This window comes from Carlito syrichta, unplaced genomic scaffold (assembly GCF_000164805.1).
Source record: "Carlito syrichta isolate Samal-C Ts95f unplaced genomic scaffold, Tarsius_syrichta-2.0.1 Scaffold182653, whole genome shotgun sequence".
In the NCBI taxonomy this organism is placed as follows: domain Eukaryota; kingdom Metazoa; phylum Chordata; class Mammalia; order Primates; family Tarsiidae; genus Carlito; species Carlito syrichta.
The window spans coordinates 8,982-22,103 of record NW_007126749.1 but is presented as its reverse complement, the minus strand read 5'-3'; the positions used below and the strand labels follow the sequence as shown (position 1 = coordinate 22,103).

General features: G+C 40.7%; 1 pseudogene; it reads left to right on the top strand.

Annotated features, from left to right (window-relative positions):
- The first annotated feature begins 5,351 nt into the window (after positions 1-5,351).
- Positions 5,352-6,288, top strand: LOC103252932 (annotated as a pseudogene).
- The last annotated feature ends 6,834 nt before the right edge of the window (positions 6,289-13,122 follow it).

Below are 13,122 nucleotides of genomic sequence, written 5' to 3'. Positions count from 1 at the left end.
AGAAAATTTTCTTCATCGGAGTCTGATGCCATTTAAAAAATTAATAACTTTTTATATCTTTGTCTATTAACATTATATGCATGTTCTTGATTTCTTTTTGGTTCTGTGGAAATATTTAACATATTTGTAAGTAATCACTTATTTTTAATTCATAAGTCATATTACGCTATAATTCAAGATAATATTCAACTTAAATATGAAAAATTTCAACTGGTTATTAATTTTATTTTCCACATCCCGGCTTAACTAAATTTCCCTTTTTATTTGTTTATCAAAATTGATAATGTCAATCATCTTTTTCAAAGAATTAATGATCAGATTTCTAGTTTTTTTTTTTTTTGAGTTGGAGTCTCACTCTGTCACCCAGACTGGAGTGCAGTGATCGCTTCCGTCTACTGCAGCCTTGACCTGCTGGGCTCCAGCAATCCTTCTGACTCAGCCTTCCAAGTAGCTGAAATTACAGGCGTGTGCTACCACGCTCAGCTAATTTTTGATTTATTGTAGAGATGAGGTCTTGCCAAGTTGCCCAGGCAGGTCTCGAACCCGTGGGCTCAGGCAATCCACTCACCTCAGCCTCCCAAATCACTGGGATTACAGGCTGAGCCACCGAGCCTGGCTCAGATTTCTATTTACTCTAATTATTTTTCTTTTTCTATGGGAGTTGTTTAGGAGAAAAAAATACTCCTGTTTCCAGAGTTTTAGTCTATAAGGTGATGATACATTCACCTGGATGCTTTATCAGGAACTAATTACATTATTTTCATATTTTCTTTGAGATATACTAGGTTAAAAGATATCTTTGAGTTTAACAGTTCATTCTTCCATTTTTTTCTTTGATTGCAAACATTTTATTTGTAGCATTTGCATTTATATGTAAAAAATGTGGGGTTTTGTGTTATCTATATTTTCCCAGCATCTTTGATTTTTTATTTGTTTCCACTTTTAAATGATTTAAGCAGAGTTCATTATGGCTCAGTCATTGGAAAAAATAAACATTGCGATTTCAAAGTAAAAGATTAGAACTTTTCTCCACCCTCTGGGTTTTCATAAACTAGGTTTAGTGTTCAAGATGACACAATCCTCTGAGCTGTGGTGGTCACCAGAGAGAGACTCAGAACCGCTGTGGAAGCAAGAAACAAGGTCACTCCGTGAGCTGACTGCCTAGGGGTCAGGAACAGAAATCAGACCTGGGGGAATAGGAGTCTGTGTCCTAGTGCATATGGGATATTCCAGAGCTTCCCATGATGTGAAGGCTGTATGGAGCCTGGGAACTGGCATGAGGTGGTTTACAGACATGGAGATGAATAGCATCAGATCACTTGGGGTGAAATCATTCCCTGTGAGTTCTTTCTTGACCCTTATACCTCTCATAGAAATACTCAAATGGGTTTTCACATTTCCCTAACTCCTCTCTGTTATATTACATTATCTTTTTGTTACCAAGAAAAAGCAGGATTTAGAATCTGAATTTTCTGCAAGTAATTATATCTAGGTAAATTTAAAAAATACAGTTTGTTTATTTATCACAATGCTACAAACTTACTTTTAAAATAAATAGATCTCCATTAGCAAAGTGAGTAGATTAAAGACAAGTACTAAGGACATAATAGTACAGTTGATAAGCAAATATCATGGGTATTTGGGAGATACTAGACTGATGTCAGATTAAGGATAACTGCCTTTGAAGTCTCACCCAATTTCAAATCATAAAGCTAGTAAAGGGAACATTAAGAATAGTTCCCTATTCATTCACAAAGGCAAAAAACATTGAGCATCTTCCATAGTTCAGATACAGCTCTAAAAACCAGAAGTATGGTCATACATGTTCAAACAGACAGAGTTCACGTTCTCATGAGCTGGAGAACTAGAAGAGGAAAGAAAGAAAGAGAGAGAGAGAGAGAGAGAGAGAGAGAGAGAGAGAGAAAGAAAGCTAGAGGACTGTAGAAGGAGGAATCAGGGCAAGAGTGGAGCTCTGGGCTATACAAGGCCCTATAGATTTGTTAAAGTCTTTGGGTTTTGTTCAAAGTGACTTGGGAAGCCATTGAATGTGGAACAGAGAAGTCACTTAATCTGACTTCCGGTTCTTAATGTTCACTCTGGTTGCGAAGCAGAAACAGACTGTTGGGGATAGTGCAAGGACAGAAATTGAGAACCCAGTAAAGGGGCCATTGCAGCAATCTGGATGGAAATAATGGTTGTGTGGGCCATGGAGGTAGCAGTGAATACAAGGAGAAAGCGGTCTCATTTTGGATTAATTTCAAAGATAGAGATGATAAGATTTGTCAACATATTGAACACGAGAGTAAGGGAGAAAAGAGTCAGGGGGATGTCAAGGTTTTGGCTGTACAGAGGAATGGCAGGTTAATGGGTGGCGATCAACAACACAGTGCTGGATAAGTGAAATCTGAGAGGCCCATTCAAATGAAGACGGGAAATAGAATGGTGGATACAAAAACATGCGAGGCGAAAGAAAAAAAAAATCCCAAACTGGAATTGGAATTCTTTAAAAATTGGAATGTATTCAGCATTTGAATGGCATTTAAAAATGTGTGATTAATGGGACCACTCGGGAATGAATGAGTGAATAGAAGAGAGATGAGGCCTGAGGAGTCCCTGGAACTTCCAAACAACCTGAAGTCAGAGGTCTGTGGTGGAACCAATAAAGGACACTAAGAGGAGTTGCTAATCAGGGAGGAGAGGTAGTACAAAAGTAGTGCCTTGAAACCTAGCAAAGGAGGGAGTGGCCTGTCATGGCCACCTGCTTATTGGCTTTAGTGAGATGGAGTCTAATAACCTATAGTCAGGTGTAGCAAGGACAACCTTGGACAGGAGTCTCATGGATTGGTGGGGAAGCAAGAAGTGGGGGCTTGTGAGAGATTGGGATGAGAGGTACTTCAGGGTAGGTATGCCTACATTTGAAGAGTTTTGTTAACAACTGAAGGAGAGAAGTGGGCCAACAAACAGAGGAGAATGTGGGTCAGGGAAAGGTTTTTCAAAACTGGGAAATGTCTGTGACAGTCATGATCCAGAAGGTAGGGGAAAACTCCTTTCTGCTGTGAGACAGTGTGAGACTATCTAATCTTTTTTTCTTGGTAAGATTATTTTCCTAATAACTGGAAAATAATAACAAGAGGATTTTCTTCTTCAATATCTGTGGGAAAGAGATGGAGGATTGGAAGGAAGAGAGCCAAATCCCAGTTCATTTCGAGGAATATTAGTCAAGGAAGAGACAGAACATTTGCCACTGCACCCATCACCACCCTTGCTCACAGGCATTTGCCAACCCTAGAGTCAAGACCATAGGTACACCAACAGACATTTCCTTCCCACCTCAGGTTCTCTATCACAAACCAAGTTCTGCCCATCTACCTGCTCCAGGCCCAACCATGCTCACTCCAGGACACCTGGATATGTTTACACAGATGCCCCAAGCTTAAGTTTTCCAAGTAGCACTTGTTTCTGGGTCTTTTGGAGAAAATCAAAGTCATGTATTTTAAACAGCATTGCTTTGAAATCCGACTGACCCAGAATCAAATCCTTGTGCACTTGGGCAAATTATTTAAGTGCTTTAGTCTCTGTTTACCGATCTATAAAAGAAAAATAATTATGCCCACCTCCTCCAGGCTGTTGTGAGGATCAAATTAAACACAGCATGTGCCTAGCCCTGTATACGACATGCAACAGGTGTTCGATACACATCAGCTCCCTAGTCTCAGGGCTGTTTCTCATGAGAAGATCTCATCTGACTATGAACCATTGGAAATGAGGACAATATTCTGCATTGTTCTCTTTTCTCTCACAACACCCAATAAAAACTCTTGACTCAGCATAGATCAGTTGAAGGTTTCAGCCATGTCAAGTATATTATATATTACCATTCATTTGTCCTTTCCAACAAACATTTTCTTCCCTCTTAGGCTATATACTTTATGACCGTCTTTTACACCAAATTCCTACTTAAAGATTCAATGAATTCATCCCTAAAAAAATCAAATTAGTAAAAATCTAATTTAACATAGTTGTTTATCTTCCACTAGAAGGAACATCTCTCAACAGAGACCAAGAATCTACCTGGGCCCTCCTGGGGGCTGAGCTCTGCATATCCACTTACCCTGTCTTACTGCATTGGTAAGTTCCTTTCCTTCAAGCAGGCCCTACCTCAGCAAAATGGTGGTGGGGCAAAGTCAGCCTCCAAAGACTGTTTCCTCATTTCACCTCGTGTCCAATTCCCAAGTGGCCAGAACCCTACCCATCGCTTATTCCCATCTTCTGTGTTCCCATCCCCAATTAGCACACAACCCTTAGCCTATCCTCTTCCCTTCCTATTGACAATTTCACTTTCTCATAGGACTCTAACTCTAGCTCTTTATTTTGAACCAATGAAAAATACTTCACTTTATGTCTAATAAAACTTTAACTCAGTTGTCTCTGAACTATTAACTTCCATTTATGGGGTACCCTTGTGGCCTTGCTGTGGTCTCCGTGACCTTGGATAATGTCACACCCATGGTTCCTCTATGGTATCTGCAGGGGCAACTCCCACTTTTCCCTATCACCTTCCAGAAGAGAAGAGGCAACTCCCACTTTCTCCCATCACCTTCTTGGATATGCCCAGACAGAAAGATTGGCTGCACTGTCCCAGTCTTCAGGCTCCTCTGTTCAGGCTTGCCTTGACTAATCCAACCAAGCATCACCCCCAGGACTAAGGCACCCGGACTTGGGAATCAGAAGCAGCTGCAGCCCAACGAGACCAGGCTTTACATGGTTCAGAGTCCAAGGGAGATGAAACACTGGAGGGGTCGTAAGTGGGTGTTGAAGGAGGGTGTGCACACACCATGCCCTCTGGGTCTACACATTCGTTGTTTTGCTTCCTGAATTTCATATAGAAACAAGCTTCAGGTGGCCTTCTACAGAGAGTAGAAGAAAACTACATTTGTATAACTTTTTACTTCTCAACACTATCAGTTATTATATCAAAAAGAGTGTGATGGGAATTTGGGAGCTAAAACAATGTAAGCACCTGTTGCTCCCACCGTTTTGAATATGTGGCCATATGCCGTCAGGATTCTCCACAGAGGGATGGTCAGTGGGGTTTGGTGGACTCAGAATAATCAGAATGCTAGTGGTGGTGTAGTTGAAACTCTGATGTTAGAACCTCTTGAGACCATATGACTCCTGAGTTGAGGCTTTTCCTTTGATAGGCTAAGAGTCTTCTTTGAGGTTTGTCTCAAATGAACACAGAGCTATGACCAGATCTGAATTGAATGACTGCAGGATGAAGGGAGTTTGCAACAGGAACCTACTGCTTGCTACTCTGTGACTGTCTTGCTCTCCCAGAGAACCCACTGCCCATGGATCCTGGAAACCACACGAGCATTTCTGAGTTCATCCTTCTCGGGCTCTCCGACCAGCCAGAGAGGGAAGAGCTGATCTTCGGGCTCTTCCTTGCCATGTACCTGGTGGGAGCCATGGGGAACCTGTGCATCATCCTGGCCATTGACTCGGCCTCCCATCTCCACACACCCATGTACTTATTCCTCAGCAACCTCTCCCTGGTGGATTTCTGCTTCATCTCTGCCACGGTCCCCAAGATGCTTGTGAACATCCAGACACAGACTCAGTCCATCTCCTATGGATCCTGTCTGGGCCAGATCTACTTCTGCATCTTGCTTGCCAACATGGACAACTTCCTCCTGAGAGTGATGTGGCCATTTGCCACCCTCTGCACTACTCCTCCAAGATGAGCCTGTGTGTCTATGCCCTGATGCTGAGCAGCTTCTGGGTCATTGCCAGCCTCCACTCCCTGCTGCACACCCTCTTCATGGCCCGGCTGGACTTCTGTGCCAGCAATGCCATCCCTTACTTCTTCTGTGACCTCATTCCCCTGCTCCAGCTCTCCTGTTCCAACGTGCAACTCAACCAGCTCATGATTCTGCTGGTGGGGGGCCTGATCGTCCTCCTTCCCTTCCTCGGCATCCTTGTCTCCTACACACGCATTGTGTCTGCTGTGCTCAGGGTCCCATCTGCCCGGGCAAACAAAAGGCCTTTTCCACCTGTGACTCCCACCTGACTGTGGTCATCCTCTTCTATGAGACCATCATGAGGGTCTACCTGAGTCCCTCATCTTCCCACTCCACGGACAAGGATTCACTGGCCTCCGTGCTGTACATGGTGGTGACTCCCATGCTGAATCCTTTCATCTACTGCCTGTGGAACAAGGACATGAAGGAGGCGCTTAGGAAACTGTTCAGCCTGAAGGCTTTATCCCATGGGCTGTGTCACAGCTGAGCTCCCCCTCAGGGCCTGTGTGCTGGGAAGGGAATGAACCCAGGAACAGGATCCACAGACAGAGCAGGGGAACACAGACCTTTTTGTCCTAGATTGTCTCCAAGACTGGAAAAATATCCCTCATTGCTCCAATACTAGTTTAAAGTCTGACACTCTGAGCAGGATAATCCCAGAATACTAACACTGGAAAAAACTCTCCCCTAAAGACACAGGACCACATCCAAAAGATGCAAATTTATCTGCAAACCCCATGCTCTGCCACTATGTGTTGTCTTTTTCCTAGACAAGCTAGGTCTGCCACCCACATAAGGAAAGAAGGGAGACCAGAGCTGGCACTGGTTCTCTGGGTGTGAAGAACACGAAGGGAATGGGCCATAGAGTCCTTATGAATGTGTTGACTTGGAGGAAGGAGCAATGTACAAAGGGCTCATAAAAATGAGTTTATGGTAGGAGGAGTGATATGTGGTTTTCTATCCAACAGGGGAATGTCCTTGGCTGCAGGAGTGTGGCTTCTAGTCTGGGGTCCTCCAGTTTCTAGCCATTTGATTCTGTTCCAGTCACTCTGAAATTCACCAATCTATTGGTCCTTGCTTTTTCGGTCCCACTCGTGCTCTTCAGGTGGTCCATCTTGCCAATTTCTGTCTGTAAAATCCTACTTGTCCTTCAAGTCTCAGATCAAATTCCATGTTCTTCATGAAGCCTCCCCAGTGTCCCTAGCCAGGAGAGGGTCTCCTTTCTCCTCTGGAACTCCACACACTCAGATGCTATGACAGCCCTTTTTGTTGCTCTGCTTAGTATCATTCACATTCACTTCAAACTCTACCCCAAAGAGAACTGTCGGGCCTTTTTGAGTTTTATTAAAAGTTCTGTTCATTGTAACAACTTCCACCTCAGAAGAATCTATCAAGGTGCCTGGATTAAAACAATATCTCATTCTCAGTATGTTGCAGCAGATGATGATAATGACAACGATAATCTCACACACTGGAGAGGAAAACATTATGATCCTTTTCCTATGATGTGGTCTTCACCACTATCGGTTCTACATTCCTGATCCCATGCAAAGAATAAAAATTACTTATCTGCTTGGTCAGAGCCCAAGAAGCTCATTGGCCCCTATTTTATGAGGAGCAGTGTTCCTTTCAAAGTCTGCATTCCAGGATGATGCTCCCTTCCTTCCAGCCTGGCCCTGATTAGTCCTCATCTCCTCTTGCATCTTATTGGATTCCCCCTTGGGATCCCATCACCAGAGTCCCTCACTCCCCAGTATACCTGAACCCACAGATCTTCAATCCCAATGTGGAACTGAGAGTGAGGAGCTAAGCTAGCTTAAATGGCTTTACAGCTCCCTCTTTCCCAGTGAGTCCAATAATGCCGGTTACTGGGTGTGACTCAGATGGTAATAAAGTGGTACTTGGAGTTCCATCTGTTGCTTCTCCTTGAACTGTCAGAGTGGGGAATGATTGGTAGAGCAGGATTCAGGTATTTCTGGGTCTCTGACCATAAAACCATAGGTACAGCAACAAAATCTCCCCCCAAACCAGTAAAAGGAATATGAAGAATAGTTGACATTAACAATGAGAAATGGTCTCCCTTCAAAATGCATTTGCTGCAGTGTTGAAAAATACAATGATATGGCTCAATGAACAAGAAAAATAAAAATAACCAGGGGTGGCAGTGAACCACTATGAAAGACCTTTCAGCTGACCTTGCCTTTTGGTTTGTAAGGAGACTTTCTGGCTTAGTCCTCTGTTTCAACAAAGTGCTTATGGTAAGATGCTCCTTCTCTTATGGCAAACACCTTTTCAGACTGGCTCTGGTCTTGGCCTGGAGGCTGCTTGCTCAGGGATGCAGTGAGAGGAAAGGACTCTTTTTCATCCTTCACACAGCATTTCTATGTTGTCAGGACCTTAGTCATTCTCACAGACTTGAAAGTTTAATCGCTATCCTAAGGACAAACAAGAATTTTCATTTCTATTTCAAAAATAGGGTTTTTTTTTTTTAAAGAAAGAAAGATATTTTCATTACTCACATAGAATAGATCATTATTAAGGATCAATAAAAGAGAAATAGAAGTATCCCAAGAATAATGGAGATGGTAACAAATACCTCCTATATGGTCCTCTCCAGGCTACACAATACTTCCCCTCCTATACTTTGTCTGTTCACCTTGGATGCCTCTTCTACACAACAGGATCATGGTACATCCATTTAACAAATCCAGTTTGAGCCTGAGTGACTATTATGCACCAGGGATTGTTCCATGTAGTGGCGGAAAAGAAAACTGGGTTTCTAATTTCATACAGCTGATGTTCCAGGGGATATGGTAGAATAGGACAAAATTAAATGAATTTATACTATATCAGATAGTGGCATGGGCTTCAAAGTAAAATAAATCTGGGTATCAGTATAGAGACTGACAGGGAGTGCTCCTGTGGAATAGTTGTTTCAGTTATCTATTGCTACCTAACAAACCACCCAAAATTAATGGCTTAAAACAATAGCATTTATTCATTATTTTGCTTCTTGCATTTCTGGGGTGACTGAACTGAGCTTGGCGGTTTCCCTTAGGGTGTCTCATGTTGTTACACACAGGAGCTGCAGCTGGAGTTGTCTGGAAGGATTCCTCGCTCATGTGTCTGCAGCTTGGTTCTGGCTGTCAACTGGAACCACAGTGAGGACTGTTGGCTTAGGCTTCCTCACAACATGGACGCTCTGTTCCCAAGACAAGCATCTCACATATCACCTTTTGTGACACAGGCTGAGGAGTAGTAACAGAACATCACTGCCTTCACAATTTATTTGTTAGAAATGAGTCAGTTAGGCCAGACCGTACTCAAGAAGAGAGGAATTAGACCCCATTTCTTGGTAGGAAGAGTATTAGATAATTTTCAGACATGTTTTAAAAGCATTGCAGATAATTAGAGAAGGTCTCTCAGAAGTTAAAAAAAAATCACATGCAGAGGACAAAAAAGCTGTGTAAAAAATGTGAGAAAATGTGAGAAAAAACGTCAGTGGCTGTAGATAAAGAGAATAACAAGGGTAAAACCAGGAAGCTGTAGCATGTTTATCATGATTAGGAACACCCACCCACAAAGAAGGAAAAAAAGACTCAGAACATAGAAAGTGTTGACAAAGTTGTGGAGAAAATGATACACTTGTGCATTGCTGGGGAAAATGTAAAATATAAAATGGTCCTACTACTGTGGGAAATCGTTGGGCTGTTCCTCAGAAATTTAAACATGAAATTACTATATGATTCCACAATCACACTTCTAAATGTCTAATTAAAAATTTTTAAATTGGCAAGTAAAAAAGTACATGTACCTGTAGTACTATTTACAATAGCCAAAGGGGGAATGAGCTTAAATGTCCATTACAAGATGGAAGGATAAAAAACTGTGGTATATGCATACAATGTGGAGTACTCATATATGCTACAATAGGTATGAATCTCAAAACTATTATGCTAAGGAAAAGAAACCGGGGACAATGGTCTTATATAGTGCATTTCCATTTATATAAAAGTATTCAGGATAGATAAGTAAATAGAGACAGAATGCAGATTGGTGGTAGCAGAGCTTGGAAGAGGGAGGAGTGGAACAAAATTACTTAATAGGTAACTTGAAGTGATGAAAATGTTTTGGAACTACACCCAGGTGGTGAATGCAGAGCATTAAGAATGTAGTAATTGCCACTAAATTGTTCCCTTTATAATGGTTAATTTTATATCATGTGAGTTTCACCTCAATAAATTATTTAAATAAAACTAATTCTTATTTATATATTTACTTATTTATTTATCTATTTTTAAAATTTTGAAGTTGTGGGGTACAATTCAGGGTTAGGAATACGAATGTTCATTACTCAGGCACCCTTGTTGATGAGGTGCGCCCCCTGACCCGGGCAGATTCCCACTACTACTGTCAATCCCTCCTCTCCCCCCCCGTCCCCCCGGCAGTTTTCCACTACTGCCTATCCTTTTCCACCACTAACTATCCTATTATGATAATTGTTCAAGGTCTGCTTCTGAGTGAGAACATGCGATACCCAGTTCTTTGTTTCTGTGATAGATCACTTAGTATTATAGACTCTAAGTTCATCCAGGTTGCTGCGAAGCTCATTACTTAGTATTATAGACTCTAAGTCCATCCAGGTTGCTGTGAATTTTTTTCCTTATTTATAGCTGTGTAATATTCTATCGTGTGTATGTGCCACATTTTTTATCCCATACTCTAAAAATAATTTTTAATATGAGTGCACTTGCTTAATTATGTTTATTTTTTTAGTGAAGTACCTAATTTTACATTTTCACCACATGGTTTATATATTTTCTTGATAATGAATTTTATCTATTATTCACAGTAACATAGTTAGCTTTCTAATTTGATTACAATAGTTTTTGTTTTGTAGAAATTTTTAATTTGGTATAGTCATCTTACTTTGTATTTCACATTACCTGTTAAAAATGTATTTAACTTAGCAGATTCGACTAATCTTAAGAGCTCTGAATTACAATGTAATTTTGCATTATATATGTATATATATTTTGCCAGTCTCTTTAAAAAATTTTTATTTTATTATAAAGATGTGGGGTATAAGTCAGGATTAGGTACATAAGTAATCTACTTGCAGGTGAAGTTTGAGCCTCCAACTGGTCCTTACTACCCCTGGTTTAGGACCAGGTATGCTTTGAGCTGTTATATGCCCCCCTCCCCCCCGGCAGTGTCCCGTGACTGCAGATTTCTCTCTTGCGCTATTGTGATAAATGTTCAGGTCCCACTTATGAGTGAGAACATGTGGTATTTTGTTCTTTGTTTCCATGACAGTTCACTAAATATGGTTGTCTCCCGGCTCCGTCCAATTTGCTGCGAAGTCGTTTATTTTGTCCTTCTTTATGGCTGTGTAATATTCTATCGTGTGTATGTACCACATTTCCTTTATTTAGTCTACTTTTGATGAACAGTAGGGTTGGTTCCATGTACTTGCTACGGTGAATAGTATGGCAGTACATATGCATGTGTAGGTGTCTTTTTAATAGAACAATTTGTGTTCCTCCAGGTATATTACCAGAAGGGAAATTGCTGGATTGTATGGAACATCAATTTTTGTTCCTTTAGAAATTGCTGTACTGTTTTCCATAGAGGTTGAACTAGTTTCCAACAACAGCATAGAAGCATTCGCTTTTCTCCACACCATGCTAACATCAGTTTTCTTTTTTATTTATTAATGATGGCCATCCTTACTGGCATTAGGTGGTATCTCAATGTGGTTTTGATTTGCATTTCTCTGATTAGTGAGGCTGAGCATTTTTTCACGTATCTGGTGGTTTCTCATATGTCTTCTTTTGAGAAGTGTCTATTCATGTCATTTTTTATTTTTTAAAATATATTTTACTTTTTTATTTTAAAGATGTGGAGTACAATTCAGGATTAGGTATACAAATGTCCATTATACAGGTACCCTTGTTGATGAAGTGTGCCCCTCCCTCCCCTAGCAGTTTCTTTCAACTGCCAATCCCACCCCACCCCTCTCCTGGCAGTTACCCACTATTGCCAATCCCTTTCTTATAGTATTATGATAATTGTTCAAGGTCCGCTTATGAATGTGAACATATGGTACTCTGTTCTTTGTTTCTGTGATAGATCACTGAGTATGATCGACTAAATCCATCCAAGTTGCTGCGAAGTCCATATGTTTGTCCTTCTTTATGGCTGCAAAATATTCCATTGTGTATATGTACCACATATTTTTAAACCGTCCAGCTTTGATGGGCAGCATGGTTGGTTTGATGTTTTTGCTATTGTGAATAGAGCTGCAACAAACATGTAGGTGCAGGTATCTTTTTTGTAGAATGATTTGAGTTCCTCTGGGTATATTCCCAATAAGGGGATTGCTGGGTCATATGGAAGGTCAATTTCTAGTTCTTTCAGAAATCGCCACATTGTCTTCCAAAGAAGTTGCACTAGTTTGCGTTTCTTCTGCCCATATTTTAATAGGACTGTTTTTTTTTTTCCCTCCTTCTTTTGGCTCATTTGAGTTCCTTGTAGATCCTAGATGTTGGGCCTTTGTCAGATACATCATTGGCAAATACTTTTTCCCATTCTATGGGTTGTCTTCCTGCTCTCTTGATGGTTTTTTTTGCTATGCAAAAACTTTTTAGTTTGGTGAGGTCCCAATTGTCTATCTTGTCTTTTATGGCATATGCTTTTGGGGATTTGATCAATAATTGGTTATTTACTCCAATGTGCATAAGAATGTTTCCTGTGTTTTGTTCTAGGATTCTTATAGTTTGAGGTTTTACATTTAGGTCTTTGATCCATTTAAAGTAGATTTTTGTATACAGTGATAGTTGGGGTCCTGTTTCATTCTTCTGTATGTGTTCAGGCAGTTTTCCCAGCACCATTTGCTAAATAATGTCTCCTCTCTGTTATTGATTACTTTGTTGAATGTGAATTATTTGAGAGAATGAGATTTTATTTCCAAAGTATTTCATTTGTTTTTGTGGCAATTGTGAATGGGGTTGTGCTTTTTATTCGGTTCTCTGTCTTTTGTTGCTGATGTATAGAAATGCAATTGTCTTTTCCATTGGTCTATATACCTATTCTTGAACCAGTACCAGGTTGTTTGATTACTGTAGCCTTATAGTAGAGTTTAAAGTCTGAAAGTGTTATACTTCCTGCCTTGTTCCTTTTACTGAGGATTGTTTTGGGTGTTTGTGCTCTTTTTTTGTTTCCACATGAATTTCTGTACCGTCATTTCCAGGGCTGAGAATGATGTTGGTAATTTGATGGGTAATGCATTGAATCTATAGATTGCCTTGGGTAGGATAGA